General features: G+C 45.6%; 10 non-coding genes across 10 annotated transcripts; 4 read left to right on the top strand and 6 right to left on the bottom strand.

Annotated features, from left to right (window-relative positions):
- Positions 1 to 136: 136 nt before the first annotated feature.
- On the bottom strand, positions 137 to 252 carry LOC135003359 (U5 spliceosomal RNA). Its single transcript, XR_010204383.1, has one exon. It is a non-coding gene; the product is annotated as a U5 spliceosomal RNA (small nuclear RNA).
- An 865-nt stretch (positions 253 to 1,117) lies between these two features.
- LOC135003392 (U1 spliceosomal RNA) lies at positions 1,118 to 1,281 on the top strand. Its single transcript, XR_010204416.1, has one exon. It is a non-coding gene; the product is annotated as a U1 spliceosomal RNA (small nuclear RNA).
- A 152-nt stretch (positions 1,282 to 1,433) lies between these two features.
- Positions 1,434 to 1,596, top strand: LOC135003405 (U1 spliceosomal RNA). Its single transcript, XR_010204428.1, has one exon. It is a non-coding gene; the product is annotated as a U1 spliceosomal RNA (small nuclear RNA).
- Positions 1,597 to 2,271: 675 nt separating this feature from the next.
- LOC135003393 (U1 spliceosomal RNA) lies at positions 2,272 to 2,435 on the top strand. Its single transcript, XR_010204417.1, has one exon. It is a non-coding gene; the product is annotated as a U1 spliceosomal RNA (small nuclear RNA).
- A 152-nt stretch (positions 2,436 to 2,587) lies between these two features.
- On the top strand, positions 2,588 to 2,750 carry LOC135003410 (U1 spliceosomal RNA). The gene has a single exon (XR_010204431.1). It is a non-coding gene; the product is annotated as a U1 spliceosomal RNA (small nuclear RNA).
- Positions 2,751 to 12,344: 9,594 nt separating this feature from the next.
- Positions 12,345 to 12,508, bottom strand: LOC135003379 (U1 spliceosomal RNA). Its single transcript, XR_010204403.1, has one exon. It is a non-coding gene; the product is annotated as a U1 spliceosomal RNA (small nuclear RNA).
- Positions 12,509 to 13,163: 655 nt separating this feature from the next.
- LOC135003408 (U1 spliceosomal RNA) lies at positions 13,164 to 13,326 on the bottom strand. The gene has a single exon (XR_010204429.1). It is a non-coding gene; the product is annotated as a U1 spliceosomal RNA (small nuclear RNA).
- A 152-nt stretch (positions 13,327 to 13,478) lies between these two features.
- On the bottom strand, positions 13,479 to 13,642 carry LOC135003394 (U1 spliceosomal RNA). Its single transcript, XR_010204418.1, has one exon. It is a non-coding gene; the product is annotated as a U1 spliceosomal RNA (small nuclear RNA).
- A 993-nt stretch (positions 13,643 to 14,635) lies between these two features.
- Positions 14,636 to 14,798, bottom strand: LOC135003401 (U1 spliceosomal RNA). Its single transcript, XR_010204424.1, has one exon. It is a non-coding gene; the product is annotated as a U1 spliceosomal RNA (small nuclear RNA).
- A 152-nt stretch (positions 14,799 to 14,950) lies between these two features.
- On the bottom strand, positions 14,951 to 15,116 carry LOC135003399 (U1 spliceosomal RNA). The gene has a single exon (XR_010204422.1). It is a non-coding gene; the product is annotated as a U1 spliceosomal RNA (small nuclear RNA).
- Between the last annotated feature and the right edge of the window lie 3,725 nt (positions 15,117 to 18,841).

The following is an 18,841-nucleotide window of genomic DNA, read 5'->3' as shown; positions in this document are numbered from 1 at the left end:
ATGTGCTCCCAGATCTTTCAAGCAAGTAGCATGGTCAAGAAAGTTCTGTTTGAAAAGAAACAAACATTTACTGTCATTTCTATGCAAATGAGCTTACATTAAAGCACACTCATTCTATCTTTAAACCGATAAAAGAAACCCCAAAAAGATGGGGCATGCAAAAATTGAGATAAAACTCGGTTTTGCTCCTCTCCACGGAAATCTTTAATAAAAGGCGAAAGATTTGTTCGTTCTGAAGAGAAACCAGAGCATGACCAAGATTTTTATCTGAAAATATGTGTTCTCCCTGCAGTTGTTGTCCCCAGATGAGAGTTCCCTTGTGCTGCCTCAGTTGAATCTCCTTTACTTGACAGAGATGTGCCTGAGCAGCGGCCCTCCCCAGCCCTATCCCAAATCATGCTTATTTTGCATAGGAGATACCATGGTCATGAAGATTGTTCTCCCAGGGTGAGGTTCATTCATTGCATTCTGGGAATGCTGACCCCTGTGATTTAACCAAATGTGGGAAACTCGCTTTTATACCCTTGTGCACTATCCTGACTTCTCCTCCTGTCTGCTTACTTTGTGCCTTCCAATGCACAATGCAAACTACAGGTAGTGCTGCAGGGCCCACACCCTTTTACTTGCCTTACAGAGCAGCTCTGGAGCTGATACAGTGCCAAGCTGCTGCAAGAAATCAGCTTGAATGCTTCAGGGGATGGGGCATGGCCAACATGAGCCCCACACCGAAGGAGGGTGGGGGTGTTTAATGCGAACTAAGGGTCATCCAAGCGCCGCAAAAGGCCGCCATGCCCTGCATACCCCTTTTCTCTTTTCATATGCAGATGAGGGTTCCAGCCAACTTTGGCCCACTGCTTGGATGACATCACCGTATGCAAATCCGTCTTCTGCAGAACTTCCCCCAGGAATGCTTGCACTAGTTGTTGCATTTGGTTTGTTGTTTGGGGGTGCTTCAGTATTAGGCAGCCTTCTGCCCTCCCATGTTCATCTGAAAATATGTGTTCTCCCTGCAGTTGTTGTCCCCAGATGAGAGTTCCCTTGTGCTGCCTCAGTTGAATCTCCTTTACTTGACAGAGATGTGCATGAGCAGCGGCCCTCCCCAGCCCTATCCCAAATCATACTTATTTTGCATAGGAGATACCATGGTCATGAAGATTGTTCTCCCAGGGTGAGGTTCATTCATTGCATTTTGGGTATGCTGACCCCTGTGATTTACCCAAATGTGGGAAACTCGACTGCATTATTTGTGGTAGTGGGGGACTGTGTTTGTGCTTTCCTCTGGTCAGCTCTGTTAAAACTCAGATTTCTTTGTCTCAGATTTTCCTCTAGCCTTGTTCTTCTTTCGAGAGTTCCCTTGTGCTGCCTCAGGTGGATCTCCTTCACTTGACAGGGGGGTGCCCGAGCAGCGACCCTCCCCAGCTCTAGCCCAACTCCTACTTACCTGCCAGGTGAGATACTATGATCAGGAAGGTGCTTCTCCCAGGGCAAGGCTCACCCATTGCACTCTGGGTGTGCTGCTCCTACGATTTCCCCAAATGTGGGACACTTGACTGCATAATTTGTGTTTCCTCTGGTCGGCTCTCGTATAATTCAGATCTCTTTGTCTCAGGTCTTTCTCCAGCCTAGTTTGCTGTCTGTTTCCACTTCTTTTATCTTGAGCCCCTCCCTTCTATACCCTTGTGCACTATCCTGACTTCTCCTCCCGTCTGCTTACTTTGTGCCTTCCAATGCACAATGCAAACTACAGGTAGTGCTGCAGGGCCCACACAATCTTTTACTTGCCTTAAAGAGCAGCTCTGGAGCTGTTACAGTGCCCAGCTGCTGCAAGAAATCAGCTTGAATGCTTCAGGGGATGGGGCATGGCCAACATGAGCCCCACACCAAAGGTGGGTGGGGGTGTTTAATGCGAACTAGGGGTAATCCAAGCACCGCAAAAGGCCGCCATGCCCTGCACGCCCCTTTTCTCTTTTCATATGCAAATGAGGGTTGAAGCCAACTTTGACCCACTGCTTGGATGACATCACCATATGCAAATCCATCTGCTGCAGGCCATCCCCCAGGAATGCTTGCACTAGTTGTTGCATTTGGTTTGTTGTTTGGGGGTGCTTCAGTATTAGGCAGCCTTCTGCCCTCCCATGTTCATCTGAAAATATGTGTTCTCCCTGCAGTTGTTGTCCCCAGATGAGAGTTCCCTTGTGCTGCCTCAGTTGAATCTCCTTTACTTGACAGAGATGTGCCTGAGCAGCGGCCCTCCCAGCCCTATCCCAAATCATACTTATTTTGCATAGGAGACACCATGGTCATGAAGATTGTTCACCCAGGGTGAGGTTCATTCATTGCATTCTGGGTATGCTGACCCCTGTGATTTCCCCAAATGTGGGAAACTCGCCTGCATTTTTTGTGGTAGTGGGGGACTGTGTTTGTGTTTTCCTCTGGTCAGCTCTGGTAAAAGTCAGATTTCTTTGTCTCATATATTCCTCTAGCCTTGTTCTTCTTTCGAGAGTTCCCTTGTGCTGCCTCAGTTGGATCTCCTTCACTTGACAGGGGGGTGCCCGAGCAGTGACCCTCCCCAGCTCTAGCCCAACTCCTACTTACCTGCCAGGTGAGATACTATGATCATGAAGGTGCTTCTCCCAGGGCAAGGCTCACCCATTGCACTCTGGGTGTGCTGCTCCTGTGATTTCCCCAAATGTGGGAAACTTGATTGCATAATTTGTGTTTCCCCTGGTCGGCTCTCGTATAATTCAGATCTCTTTGTCTCAGGTCTCTCTCCAGCCTAGTTTGCTGTCTGTTTCCACTTCTCTTTTCTGGAGCCACTCCCTTCTATGCCCTTGCGCACTATCCTGACTTCTCCCGTCTGCTTACTTTGTGCCTTCCAACGCACAATGCGAACTACAGGTAGTGCTGCAGGGCCCACACCCTTTTAGTTGCCTTACAGAGCAGCTCTGGAGCTGTTACAGTGCCCAGCTGCTGCAAGAAATCAGCTTGAATGCTTCAGGGGCTGGGGCATAGCCAACATGAGCCCCACACCAAAGGAGGGTGGGGGTGTTTAATGCGAACTAGGGGTCATCCAAGCACCGCAAAAGGCCGCCATGCCCTGCATGCCCCTTTTCTCTTTTCATATGCAGATGAGGGTTCCAGCCAACTTTGGCCCACTGCTTGGATGACATCACCGTATGCAAATCCGTCTGCTGCAGACCTTCCCCCAGGAATGCTTGTACTAGTTGTTGCATATGGTTTGATATTTGATGGTGCTTCAGTATTAGGCAGCCTTCCGCCCTCCCATGTTCATCTGAAAAGATGTGGTCTCCCTGCAGTTGTTGTCCCCAGACGAGAGTTCCCTTGTGCTTCCTCAGTTGAATCTCCTTAACTTGATGGGGGAGGGGCTGCCCGAGCAGCCACCCTCCCCAGCCCTATCCCAACTCATACTTATTTTGCATATGAGATCTCTTGATCATGAAGATTGTTCTCACAGGGTGAAGTTCATCCATTATATTTTAAAATAGGAAGGTACAAATTACATATTTGAATTGCATCTATGTGCTGGATTCAAATGTCCCCCCCCCCCTTCCTTTCTCAATTGTGCCCATCAGCAGCTATTCTAAGGTTGCTGCCAATGGGTGTGACACATTAATTTCTTCTGTGGGGTACACAGGACTCCACAAGGATTCACATTGGGGTGTAGAGTAGGATCTTGATCTGAGGCACCAACCGACTCAAAGCTTTTGACTGTTCCCAAGATGCTCAGCGCATCCTCCTCTATAACCCCGCTTCCATGAACAGGGAGCTCAGTTTGTAGTTGGTGCCTTCAGTAGCAGGCCACTTAACAGGGGCCTGCCTCAGGAAGCCAATTCTTAGCTATTCATTTTGACAAGAAAAGAAGAACTTGTTTTATGAGAATCTACAAGGGCTGCAGCAGGCTAGGTCTAATAGACATCTTTACTGCAGCTTCATCACTCCCAGCGGCGCTGTATACTCCCGTGCCCTGGTTGCTGGGTCACTGCAGCGGAGGCTCCGGTTTCTTCCTAAGGTCAGTCACACACACACCGCCCTTCCGGATCACGAGGCCGCTGATGAAGAGGAGCGTGGCCGTAGGGGGTGGACCGTGTGCGCACTGGCGTGGACACTGATTACTGGGCAGCCGCTCCACTAGCCACCAGGTACAGTTAAGGAGCACAGGTCTGGGGGTTTTTCTCCTATATTAAACCAATTTTGTACTGCCCGCAGCGCATTGTGATAGGTAATAGGGCCTGATTCAGGTTGGATTGCAATCACAATAAGTGATCCAACTGCAAAAATTGCTAAGAGCATACGCATGTGCCTGCATTTTCTGCGGCACCCCGCAGAGAATGCGATCGCCTCTGCCTGTCAATCGGGGCAGGGGGGGAGAGGGGGGTCAGCAACACTCCATTTCCAAGTCAGGGATGGAGCGGTGCGGGGGCAAGGCTTCAAAATGGGGTCTGCAATGGAGGAGACACAGGGGGCGTGGTCACAGCAGCTGTATGACATCACATTCAGCCGCTGTGATCACAAAAATGGTGGCGGCTTCCTGCGCGCACATACAGTCTGCACCAGCAGGAGGCTACACCATTTTTTATGATCACGCTGAACTGCAGTGCGACTGCAATTACAGCATGGTCAAGAAGGGAGGCGTCATGCTGGGTGGCCATAAGAGATGAGCGGGTTCGGTTCATCGGAATCCGAACCCGCCCGAACTTCACCCTTTTTTGCTCGGGTCCGAGCAGACTCGGATCCTCTCGCCTTGCTCGGTTAACCCGAGCGCGCCCGAACGTCATCATCCCGCTGTAGGATTCTCACGAGACTTGGATTCTATATAAGGAGCCGCGCGTCGCCGCCATTTTCACACGTGCATTGAGATTGATAGGGAGAGGACGTGGCTGGCGTCCTCTCCGTTTAGATTAGAAGATAGAGACGAGTGACATTTGATTTACTACTAATTTGGGGAGCAGTTGAACTTGTCAGGAGTACTCAGTAGTGCAGAGTTTTGCTGATAGTGACCACCAGTTTTATTATTTATAATCCGTTCTCTGCCTGAAAAAAAACGATACACATACCATATCTGTGCTCAGCCTCAGTGTGCTGCATTATATATTATCTATGTATATCTGACTGTGCTGAGTGCTCACTGCTCACACAGCTTAATTGTGGGGGAGACTGGGGAGCAGTTATAGCAGGAGTACAGTGCACACTTTTGCTGCCAGTGTGACCACCAGTATATTGTCTGCCTGAAAAAGTTAAACACTCCTGTGGTGTTTTTTTTTTATTCTATAAATGCATTCTGCTGACAGTGTCCAGCAGGTCCGTCATACATATATTATATAAATATTTACCTGCAGTAGTGTTATATATTTTTTTTCATCTTTATCATCTCTATATTAGCAGACGCAGTACGGTAGTCCACGGCTGTGGCTATCTCTGTGTCGTCAGTGCTCGTCCATAATTGTATACCTACCTACCTGTGGTGGTTTTTTTTTTTCTATCTTCTTCATACTAGTAGTTTAGGAGTCTACTGACAGTGTCCACCAGGTCCATCATTATATTATATACCTACAGTAGTAATATATTTATTATATTATCTATACTAGCAGACGCAGTACGGTAGTCCACGGCTGTGGCTATCTCTGTGTCGTCAGTGCTCGTCCATAATTGTATACCTACCTACCTGTGGTGGGTTTTTTTTTTTATCTTCTTCATACTAGTAGTTTAGCAGTCTGCTGACAGTGTCCACCAGGTCCGTCATTATATTATATACCTACAGTAGTAATATATTTATTATATTATCTATACTAGCAGATGCAGTACGGTAGTCCACGGCTGTACCTACCTCTGTGTCGTCAGTGCTCGTCCATAATTGTATACCTACCTGTGGTGGGGTTTTTTTTTCTATCTTCTTCATACTAGTAGTTTAGGAGTCTGCTGACAGTGTCCACCAGGTCCGTCATTATATTATATACCTACAGTAGTAATATATTTAGTATATTATCTATACTAGCAGACGCAGTACGGTAGTCCACGGCTGTACCTACCTCTGTGTCGTCACTCGTCCATAATTGTATACCTAACTGTGGTGGTTTTTTTTTTCTATCTTCTTCATACTAGTAGTTTAGCAGTCTGCTGACAGTGTCCACCAGGTCCGTCATTATATTATATATACCTACAGTAGTTATATATATTTTTTTTTATATCATTAATTATCATCTCTATACTAGCAGACGCAGTACGGTAGGCCACGGCTGTGGCTATCTCTGTGTCGTCAGTGCTCGTCCATAATTGTATACCTACCTACCTGTGGTGGAAGTTTTTTTCTATCTTCTTCATACTAGTAGTTTAGCAGTCTGCTGACAGTGTCCACCAGGTCCGTCATTATATTATATATACCTACAGTAGTTATATATATATTTTTTTTTATATCATTAATTATCATCTCTATACTAGCAGACGCAGTACGGTAGTCCACGGCTGTAGCTACCTCTGTGTCGTCAGTCACTCGTCATCCATAAGTATACTAGTATCCATCCATCTCCATTGTTTACCTGAGGTGCCTTTTAGTTGTGCCTATTAAAATATGGAGAACAAAAATGTTGAGGTTCCAAAAATAGGGAAAGATCAAGATCCACTTCCACCTCGTGCTGAAGCTGCTGCCACTAGTCATGGCCGAGACGATGAAATTCCATCAACGTCGTCTGCCAAGGCCGATGCCCAATGTCATAGTACAGAGCATGTAAAATCCAAAACACAAAAGATCAGTAAAAAAATGACTCAAAAATCTAAATAAAAATCGTCGGAGGAGAAGCGTAAACTTGCCAATATGCCATTTACCACACGGAGTGGCAAGGAACGGCTGAGGCCCTGGCCTATCTTCATGGCTAGTGGTTCAGCTTCACATGAGGATGGAAGCACTCAGCCTCTCGCTAGAAAAATGAAAAGACTTAAGCTGGCAAAAGCACAGCAAAGAACTGTGCGTTCTTCAAAATCACAAATCCACAAGGAGAGTCCAATTGTGTCGGTTGCGATGCCTGACCTTCCCAACACTGGACGTGAAGAGCATGCACCTTCCACCATTTGCACACCCCCTGCAAGTGCTGGAAGGAGCACCCGCAGTCCAGTTCCTGATAGTCAGATTGAAGATGTCAGTGTTGAAGTACACCAGGATGAGGAGAATATGGGTGTTGCTGGCGCTGGGGAGGAAATTGACAAGGAGGATTCTGATGGTGAGGTGGTTTGTTTAAGTCAGGCACCCGGCGAGACACCTGTTGTCCGTGGGAGGAATATGGCCATTGACATGCCTGGTGAAAATACCAAAAAAATCAGCTCTTCGGTGTGGAAGTATTTCAACAGAAATGCGGACAACAGGTGTCAAGCCGTGTGTTGCCTTTGTCAAGCTGTAATAAGTAGGGGTAAGGACGTTAACCACCTCGGAACATCCTCCCTTATACGTCACCTGCAGCGCATTCATCATAAGTCAGTGACAAGTTCAAAAACTTTGGGCGACAGCGGAAGCAGTCCACTGACCAGTAAATCCCTTCCTCTTGTAACCAAGCTCACGCAAACCACCCCACCAACTCCCTCAGTGTCAATTTCCTCCTTCCCCAGGAATGCCAATAGTCCTGCAGGCCATGTCACTGGCAATTCTGACGAGTTCTCTCCTGCCTGGGATTCCTCCGATGCATCCTTGAGTGTAACGCCTACTGCTGCTGGCGCTGCTGTTGTTGCTGCTGGGAGTCGATGGTCATCCCAGAGGGGAAGTCGTAAGACCACTTTTACTACTTCCACCAAGCAATTGACTGTCCAACAGTCCTTTGCGAGGAAGATGAAATATCACAGCAGTCATCCTGCTGCAAAGCGGATAACTGAGGCCTTGGCATCCTGGGCAGTGAGAAACGTGGTTCCGGTATCCATCATTACTTCAGAGCCAACTATAGACTTGATTGAGGTACTGTGTCCCCGGTACCAAATACTATCTAGGTTCCATTTCTCTAGGCAGGCGATACCGAAAATGTACACAGACCTCAGAAAAAGACTCACCAGTGTCCTAAAAAATGCAGTTGTACCCAATGTCCACTTAACCACGGACATGTGGACAAGTGGAGCAGGGCAGACTCAGGACTATATGACTGTGACAGCCCACTGGGTAGATGTATTGACTCCCGCCGCAAGAACAGCAGCGGCGGCACCAGTAGCAGCATCTCGCAAACGCCAACTCTTTCCTAGGCAGGCTACGCTTTGTATCACCGCTTTCCAGAATACGCACACAGATGAAAACCTCTTACGGCAACTGAGGAAGATCATCACAGAATGGCTTACCCCAATTGGACTCTCCTGTGGATTTGTGGCATCGGACAACGCCAGCAATATTGTGCGTGCATTATATCTGGGCAAATTCCAGCACGTCCCATGTTTTGCCCATACCTTGAATTTGGTGGTGCAGAATTATTTAAAAAACGACAGGGGCGTGCAAGAGATGCTGTCGGTGGCCACAAGAATTGCGGGACACTTTCGGCGTACAGGCACCACGTACAGAAGACTGGAGCAACACCAAAAACGCCTGAACCTGCCCTGCCATCATCTGAAGCAAGAAGTGGAAACGAGGTGGAATTCAACCCTCTATATGCTTCAGAGGATGGAGGAGCAGCAAAAGGCCATTCAAGCCTATACATCTGACCACGATATAGGAGGTGGAATGCACCTGTCTCAAGCGCAGTGGAGAATGATTTCAACGTTGTGCAAGGTTCTGCAACCTTTGAACTTGCCACACGTGAAGTCAGTTCAGACACTGCCAGCCTGAGTCAGGTCATTCCCGTCATCAGGCTTTTGCAGAAGAAGCTGGAGACATTGAAGGAGGAGCTAAGACAGAGCGATTCCGCTAGGCATGTGGGACTTGTGGATGGAGCCCTTCATTCGCTTAACCAGGATTCACGGGTGATCAATCTGTTGAAATCAGAGCACTACATTTTGGCCACCGTGCTCGATCCTAGATTTAAAACCTACGTTGTATCTCTCTTTCCGGCAGACACAAGTCTGCAGGGGTTCAAAGACCTGCTGGTGAGAAAATTATCAAGTCAAGCGGAACTTGATCGGTCAACAGCTCCTCCTTCACAGTCTCCCGCAATTGGGGGTGCGAGGAAAAGGCTCAGAATTCCGAGCCCACCCGCTGGCGGTGATGCAGGGCAGTCTGGAGCGACTGCTGATGCTGACATCTGGTCCGGACTGAAGGACCTGCCAACGATTACGGACATGTCGTCTACTGTCACTGCATATGATTCTCTCACCATTGAAAGAATGGTGGAGGATTATATGAGTGACCGCATCCAAGTAGGCACGTCAGACAGTCCGTACGTATACTGGCAGGAAAAAGAGGCAATTTGGAGGCCCTTGCACAAACTGGCTTTATTCTACCTAAGTTGCCCTCCCACAAGTGTGTACTCCGAAAGAGTGTTTAGTGCCGCCGCTCACCTTGTCAGCAATCGGCGTACGAGGTTACTTCCAGAAAATGTGGAGAAGATGATGTTCATTAAAATGAATTATAATCAATTGCTCCGTGGAGACATTGACCAGCAGCAATTGCCTCCACAAAGTATACAGGGAGCTGAGATGGTGGATTCCAGTGGGGACGAATTGATAATCTGTGAGGAGGGGGATGTACACGGTGATGAATCGGAGGATGATGATGAGGTGGACATCTTGCCTCTATAGAGCCAGTTTGTGCAAGGAGAGATTTATTGCTTCTTTTTTGGTGGGGGTCCAAACCAACCCGTCATTTCAGTCACAGTCGTGTGGCAGACCCTGTCACTGAAATGATGGGTTGGTTAAAGTGTGCATGTCCTGTTTATACAACATAAGGGTGGGTGGGAGGGCCCAAGGCAATTCCACCTTGCACCTCTTTTTTCTTTTATTTTTCTTTGCGTCATGTGCTGTTTGGGGAGTGTTTTTTGGAAGGGCCATCCTGCGTGACACTGCAGTGCCACTCCTAGATGGGCCAGGTGTTTGTGTCGGCCACTTGGGTCGCTGAGCTTAGTCACACAGCTACCTCATTGCGCCTCTTTTTTTCTTTGCGTCATGTGCTGTTTGGGGAGTGTTTTTTGGAAGGGCCATCCTGCGTGACACTGCAGTGACACTCCTAGATGGGCCAGGTGTTTGTGTCGTCCACTTGGGTCGCTGAGCTTAGTCACACAGCTACCTCATTGCGCCACTTTTTTTCTTTGCGTCATGTGCTGTTTGGGGAGTGTTTTTTGGAAGGGCCATCCTGCGTGACACTGCAGTGCCACTCCTAGATGGGCCAGGTGTTTGTGTCGGCCACTTGGGTCGCTGAGCTTAGTCACACAGCTACCTCATTGCGCCTCTTTTTTTCTTTGCGTCATGTGCTGTTTGGGGAGTGTTTCTGGAAGGGCCATCCTGCGTGACACTGCAGTGCCACTCCTAGATGGGCCAGGTGTTTGTGTCGGCCACTTGGGTCGCTGAGCTTAGTCACACAGCTACCTCATTGCGCCTCTTTTTTTCTTTGCGTCATGTGCTGTTTGGGGAGTGTTTTTTGGAAGGGCCATCATGCGTGACACTGCAGTGCCACTCCTAGATGGGCCAGGTGTTTGTGTCGGCCACTTGGGTCACTGAGCTTAGTCATCCAGCGACCTCGGTGCAAATTTTAGGACTAAAAATAATATTGTGAGGTGTGAGGTGTTAAGAATAGACTGAAAATTAGTGGAAATTATGGTTATTGAGGTTAATAATACTTTGGGATCAAAATGACTCCCAAATTCTATGATTTAAGCTGTTTTTTAGGGTTTTTTGAAAAAAACACCCGAATCCAAAACACACCCGAATCCGACAAAAAAAATTCGGTGAGGTTTAGCCAAAACGCGTTCGAACCCAAAACACGGCCGCGGAACCGAACCCAAAACCAAAACACAAAACCCGAAAAATTTCCGGTGCACATCTCTAGTGGCCATGCCATGTCACTGTGCAGGAGCCAGCACCGCTCACACACTAGTCCCCGGTGCAGCCCCCAACCCCCGGGACACCCGGAGCAACAAAATGTAGATTCAGGCCACCAGGCCACGCCCCTACCTATGAAACCATGCCTCCTTTTTACCATTGCGCTGCTTATCTGCGCGCACTGCATTACAATCTCCCTCGCCACCTCTCTGGGTGTCACCAGTGATAGTGACACCTCTGCCATGCTTGTAGCAGCTGGTCCTAAGATCTACACCTCAAGCCCTGAGTGTTTGCCCTTGTGACTTGTTGATCATCATAGCAAAGCAGATGCTTACAGAAAACTGCAGGGGCTTAGATTGAAAATAAAAAAAATTGATGGGTATAAGGTAGAGAGGAGCGGGTTCGGTTCTCCGAGAACCGAATTCCCCACGAACCCCACGAACTCCTCCTCCGAGGCAGGCTCGGTTGTTCCCGCCTGACTCGGAAAACCTGAACAAGGGAAAATGTCATCATCCCGCTGTCGGATTCTCGCGAGATTCGGATTCCATATAAAGAGCTGCGCGTTGCCGCCATTTTTACTCGTGCATTGAAGAGAGAGCGGAGAGGACGTGGCTATGTTCTCTCAGTGGAAATCTCAATATCAGTGCTCAGTATTAGTGGATACTTATTGCTGCTCAGTAATACTAGTAGTGTGTCTCTCCTGCTCAGTGTCAGTTCTCAGTAGTATCCTCATCAGTGCTCAGTATCACTGCTCATTGTCTTGTGCTGCATTGTTGTGCTCAGCATACTACAGTACATTACTAATAGTCCAGTGCTGCATCTTGCTGCTCAGTGTCAGTTCTAGTATCCTCATCAGTGCTCACTATCACTGCTCATTGCATTGTGGTGTTCTGTATACTACAGTAACATAGTAATATAGTAACATATAGTAACATAGTTTTTGAGGTTGAATAGAGGCAAATTGCCCATCGTGTTCAACCTGTTTTAAGTTGTGATGATTCTACATACTTGCTGAATAATGTTTTATGACTAGTTAGCTACTACAACTCATGTTACCCCCGGATTAACCATGTTGATATTTTAAGTATTATAACCTTGGATAGCTTTTTCATTCAGAAATGTATCCATTCCTTTTTTAAATCCAATTACAGAGTCCGCCATTACCACCTTCCCTGGCAGGGAATTCCACATCCTGATTGCCCTAACAGTGAAGATCATAGTATCTCACCTGGCAGGTAAGTAGGAGTTGGGCCAGAGCTGTGGAGGATTGCTGCTCGGGCACCCCCTGTCAAATGAAGGAGATCCAACTGAGGCAGCACAAGGGAACTCTCGAAAGAAGAACAAGGCTAGAGGAAGATCTGAGACAAAGAAATCTGACTTTTACCAGAGCTGACCAGAGGAAAGCACAAACACAGTCCCCCACTACCACAAATAATGCAGTCGAGTTTCCCACATTTGGGGAAATCACAGGGGTCAGCATACCCAGAATGCAATGAATGAACCTCACCCTGGGAGAACAATCTTCATGACCATGGTATCGCCTATGCAAAATAAGTATGATTTGGGATAGGGCTGGGGAGGGCCGCTGCTCAGGCACATCTCTGTCAAGTAAAGGAGATTCAACTGAGGCAGCACAAGGGAACTCTCATCTGGGGACAACAACTGCAGGGAGAACACATATTTTCAGATGAACATGGGAGGGCAGAAGGCTGCCTAATACTGAAGCACCCCCAAACAACAAACCAAATGCAACAACTAGTACAAGCATTCCTGGGGGAAGTTCTGCAGAAGACGGATTTGCATACGGTGATGTCATCCAAGCAGTGGGCCAAAGTTGGCTGGATCCCTCATCTGCATATGAAAAGAGAAAAGGGGTATGCAGGGCATGGCGGCCTTTTGCGGCGCTTGGATGACCCTTAGTTCGCATTAAACACCCCCACCCTCCTTCGGTGTGGGGCTCATGTTGACAATGCCCCAGCCCCTGAAGCATTCAAGCTGATTTCTTACAGCAGCTTGGCACTGTAACAGCTCCAGAGCTGCTCTGTAAGGCAAGTAAAAGGGTGTGTAGTTTGCATTGTGCATTGGAAGGCACAAAGTAAGCAGACAGGAGGAGAAGTCAGGATAGTGCACAAGGGTATAAAAGGGAGGGGCTCAAGAAAAAAGAAGTGGAAACAGACAGCAAACTAGGCTGGAGAGAGACCTGAGACAAAGAGATCTGAATTATACGAGAGCCGACCAGGGGAAACACAAATTATGCAGTCAAGTTTCCCACATTTGGGGAAATCGCAGGGGCAGCACACCCAGAGTGCAATGGGTGAGCCTTGCCCTGGAAGAAGCACCTTCATGATCATAGTATCTCACCTGGCAGGTAAGTAGGAGTTGGGCTTGAGCTGGGGAGGGTCGCTGCTCGGGCACCCCCCTGTCAAGTGAAGGAGATCCAACTGAGGCAGCACAAGGGAACTCTCGAAAGAAGAACAAGGCTAGAGGAAGATCTGAAACAAAGAAATCTGACTTTTACCAGAGCTGACCAGAGGAAAACACAAACACAGTCCCCCACTACCACAAATAATGCAGTCGAGTTACCCACATTTGGGGAAATCACAGGGGTCAGCATACCCAGAATGCAATGAATGAACCTCACCCTGGGAGAATAATCTTCATGACCATGGTATCTCATATGCAAAATAAGTATGATTTGGGATAGGGCTGGGGAGGGCCGCTGCTCAGGCACATCTCTGTCAAGTAAAGGAGATTCAACTGAGGCAGCACAAGGGAACTCTCATCTGGGGACAACAACTGCAGGGAGAACACATATTTTCAGATGAACATGGGAGGGCAGAAGGCTGCCTAATACTGAAGCACCCCCAAACAACAAACCAAATGCAACAACTAGTGCAAGCATTCCTGTTTGTTTCTGAAGCCAACTTTGACCCACTGCTTGGATGACATCACCATATGCAAATCCATCTGCTGCAGGCCTTCCCCCAGGAATGCTTGCACTCTTTATATGAAATCCGAATCTCGCGAGAATCCGACAGCGGGATGATGACATTTTCCCTTGTTCAGGTTTTCCGAGGCAGGCGGGAACAACCGAGCCTGCCTCGGAGGAGGAGTTCGTGGGGTTCGTGGGGAATTCGGTTCTCGGAGAACCGAACCCGCTCCTCTCTACCTTATACCCATCAATTTTTTTTATTTTCAATCTAAGCCCCTGCAGTTTTCTGTAAGCATCTGCTTTGCTATGATGATCAACAAGTCACAAGGGCAAACACTCAGGGCTTGAGGTGTAGATCTTAGGACCAGCTGCTACAAGCATGGCAGAGGTGTCACTATCACTGGTGACACCCAGAGAGGTGGCGAGGGAGATTGTAATGCAGTGCGCGCAGATAAGCAGCGCAATGGTAAAAAGGAGGCATGGTTTCATAGGTAGGGGCGTGGCCTGGTGGCCTGAATCTACATTTTGTTGCTCCGGGTGTCCCGGGGGTTGGGGGCTGCACCGGGGACTAGTGTGTGAGCGGTGCTGGCTCCTGCACAGTGACATGGCATGGCCACTAGAGATGTGCACCGGAAATTTTTCGGGTTTTGTGTTTTGGTTTTGGGTTCGGTTCCGCGGCCGTGTTTTGTGTTCGAACGCATTTTGGCTAAACCTCACCGAATTTTTTTTGTGAGAGAGACCTGAGACAAAGAGATCTGAATTATACGAGAGCCGACCAGGGGAAACACAAATTATGCAGTCAAGTTTCCCACATTTGGGGAAATCGCAGGGGCAGCACACCCAGAGTGCAATGGGTGAGCCTTGCCCTGGGAGAAGCACCTTCATGATCATAGTATCTCACCTGGCAGGTAAGTAGGAGTTGGGCAAGAACTGGGGAGGGTCGCTGCTCGGGCACCCCCCTGTCAAGTGAAGGAGATCCAACTGAGGCAGCACAAAGGAACTCTCGAAAGAAGAACAAGGCTAGAGGAAGATCTGAGACAAAGAAATCTGACTTTTACCAGAGCTGACCAGAAGAAAGCACAAACACAGTCCCCCCACTACCAACAAATAAAGCAGTCGCGTTTCCCACATTTGGGGAAATCACAGGGGTCAGCATACCCAGAATGCAATGAATGAACCTCACCCTGGGAGAGTAATCTTCATGACCATGGTATCTCCTATGCAAAATAAGTATGATTTGGGATAGGGCTGGGGAGGGCCGCTGCTCATGCACATCTCTGTCAAGTAAAGGAGATTCAACTGAGGCAGCACAAGGGAACTCTCATCTGGGGACATCAACTGCAGGGAGAACACATATTTTCAGATGAACATGGGAGGGCAGAAGGCTGCCTAATACTGAAGCACCCCCAAACAACAAACCAAATGCAACAACTAGTGCAAGCATTCCTGGGGGAAGGCCTGCAGCAGATGGATTTGCATACGGTGATGTCATCCAAGCAGTGGGTCAAAGTTGGCTTCAACCCTCGTCTGCATATGAAAAGAGAAAAGGGGCGTGCAGGGCATGACTAGTGGCAGCAGCTTCAGCACGAGGTGGAAGTGGATCTTGATCTTTCCCTATTTTTGGAACCTCAACATTTTTGTTCTCCATGGCCTTCTCTGATGTAATCAGAGTTAGATTTGATTAAGTGATTTTATAAAAAAACAGCTAGGAAGCACAATTTAGCAGTGGGTTGCAGAGAAAAAGAATAATGCTGGCAGAAAAATCCAATTGAGTGATTAAACAGCTCTTCATTTTCTGGCTTTATTTTTATGATAACAAATTTGTTCTCTGAAAAGTGTCCACAAAGCCAAATATCTGATTAACATCTTTGTAGGGATGGTTTTTCACCTATTACTAAATTAAACTTGCTTCATTGGAAAGGCAGCAAGATGCATCCTCATTTCAATATCTACGGAAATAATACAGGTTGACACCAGGAAACATTAACGCCACTGCATCTTTACTGTTTTCTCATGTGGAAGTCTGTTTAATGTGAAAACAAGGTGATATCTAATTAGCACACAGGTAAGGAATTAAGAAAATCTTTATTTAAAGGTGAAGATGTTTCTCACAAAATCGTTGCCCCAATGCATCATTGAAATTCAAGCTGGAAAGATGATTTTAATATATCACTTGTACATTTTGTATTGCTCTTCTGGTGACAATGTAGTTTGTTTTTGTCAATTACCATTTTAATTATCGGGTAAAGAAAATTAAGTGGATTTTTGAAAGAAAACAATACTGTCAATATACTATTAAAACAAATTAAAATGGTAAAAGTTATTGTACTTTAAGTAAAAATAAAAGAGCAAAAATATCAATCCCAGTTTTGGATTACGTTAATTAACAAAAAAAAAATGCATATAGCAGAGGATAGTTTCAATCTGCCTACCTCTGGGTTATGGACCCAGCATGCTTCCATTACAGTACTCTGCTGCACATGTAAGTGCAAAAGATCCTGAAGCACTCACTCATCATGGGAAAGTACCAATGTGTTTCTTCATTGGTTGATGGAAGAAACATCTTACAAAAACTCTCCACATTATTGACTTTTTAAAATGTTTCTAGGAATCGTTCTAGATGAATGCTTATTAGCCTTTGTCAGTATGTACTTTTGCAAAGTGTCGCTGTGGCGCAATCAGTTAGTGTGTAAGGCTATTAACCAAAAGGTTGGTGGTTCAATCCCACCCAGGGACTTAATTGACCTTGTTATCAGATTTTGGTGATCTTTAAGTAGACAAGTCAAAATTTCAAACCCCCTGTTATGGTGTAGGGTACCTGGCCTTCTCTGATGTAGTTAGATTTGATTCAGTGATTTTATAAAAACAGCTAGGAAGCACAATTTAGCAGTGGGTTGCAGAGAAAAAGAAATATGCTGGCAGAAAAATCCAATTGAGTGATTAAACAGCTCTTCATTTTCTGGCTTTATTTTTATGCTAACTAATTTGTTCTCTGAAAAGTGTCCACAAAGCCAAGTATCTGATTAACATATTTGTAGGGATGGTTTTTCATCTATTACTAAATTAAACTTGCTTCATTGGAAAGGCAGCAAGATGCATCCTCATTTCAATATCTACTGAAATAATACAGGTTGACACCAGGAAACATTAACGCCACTGCATCCTTGCTGCTTTCTCATGTGGAAGTCTGTTTAATGTGAAAACAAGGTGATATCTAATTAGCACACAGGTAAGGAATTAAGAAAATCTTTATTTAAGGGTGAAGATGTTTCTCACATAATCGTTGCCCCAATGCATCATTGAAATTCAAGCTGGAAAGATGATTTTAATGTATCACTTGTACATTTTGTATTGCTCTTCTGGTGACAATGTAGTTTGTTTTTGTTAATTACCATTTTAATAATAGGGTAAAGAAAATTAAGTGGATTTTTGAAAGAAAACAATACTGTCAATATACTATTAAAACAAATTAAAATGGTAAAAGTTATTGTACTTTAAGTAAAAATAAAAGCTAAAATATCAATCCCAGTTTTGGATTACTTTAATGAACAAAAAAAAATGCATATAGCAAAGGATAGTTTCAATCTGCCTACCTCTGGGTTATGGGCCCAGCATGCTTCCATTGCAGTACTCTGCTGCACATTTAAGTGCAAGAGATCCTGAAGCACTCACTCATCATGCAAAAGTACCAATGTGTTTCTTCATTGGTTGCTGGAAGAAACATCTTACAAAAACTCTCCAGATTATTGACTTTTTAAAGTTTTTCTAGGAAACGTTCTAGATGAATGCTTATTAGTCTTTGTCAGTATGGACTTTTTGCAAAGTGTCTCTGTGGCGCAATCTGTTAGTGTGTTCAGCTATTAATCAAAAGGTTGGTGGTTCAATCCCACCCAGGGACGTAATTGACCTTGTGATCAGATTTTGGTGATATTTAAGTAGACAAGTCAAAATTGCAAACCCTCTCTTATGGTGTAGGGTACCTGGCCTTCTCTGATGTAATCAGAGTTAGATTTGATTAAGTGATTTTATAAAAAAAACAGCTAGGAAGCACAATTTAGCAGTGGGTTGCAGAGAAAAAGAAAAATGCTGGCAGAAAAATCCAATTGAGTGATTAAACAGCTCTTCATTTTCTGGCTTTATTTTTATGATAACAAATTTGTTCTCTGAAAAGTGTCCACAAAGCCAAGTATCTGATTAACATCTTTGTAGGGATGGTTTTTCACCTATTACTAAATTAAACTTGCTTCATTAAAAAGGCAGCAAGATGCATCCTCATTTCAATATCTACAGAAATAATACAGGTTGACACCAGGAAACATTAACACCACTGCATCTTTGCTGTTTTCTCATGTGGAAGTCTGTTTAATGTGAAAACAAGGTGATATCTAATTAGCACACAGGTAAAGAATTAAGAAAATCTTTATTTAAGGGTGAAGATGTTTCTCACAAAATCGTTGCCCCAATGCATCATTGAAATTCAAGCTGGAAAGATGATTTTAATATATCACTTGTACATTTTGTATTGCTCTTCTGGTGACAATGTAGTTTGTTTTTGTCAATTACCATTTTAATAATCGGGTAAAGAAAATTAATTGGATTTTTGAAAGAAAACAATACTGTCAATATACTATTAAAACAAATTAAAATGGTAAAAGTTGTTGTACTTTAAGTAAAAATAAAAGCTAAAATATCAATCCCAGTTTTGGATTACTTTAATGAACAAAAAAAAATGCATATAGCAAAGGATAGTTTCAATCTGCCTACCTCTGGGTTATGGGCCCAGCATGCTTCCATTGCAGTACTCTGCTGCACATGTAAGTGCAAGAGATCCTGAAGCACTCACTCATCATGCGAAAGTACCAATGTGTTTCTTCGTTGGTTGCTGGAAGAAACATCTTACAAAAACTCTCCAGATTATTGACTTTTTAAAGTTTTTTTAGGAAACGTTCTAGATGAATG

Source organism: Pseudophryne corroboree, unplaced genomic scaffold (genome assembly GCF_028390025.1).
Source record: "Pseudophryne corroboree isolate aPseCor3 unplaced genomic scaffold, aPseCor3.hap2 scaffold_1857, whole genome shotgun sequence".
Lineage (NCBI taxonomy): Eukaryota > Metazoa > Chordata > Amphibia > Anura > Myobatrachidae > Pseudophryne > Pseudophryne corroboree.
Note: the sequence above shows the minus strand (reverse complement) of the source record. Positions and strands in the feature narration are given on the sequence as shown.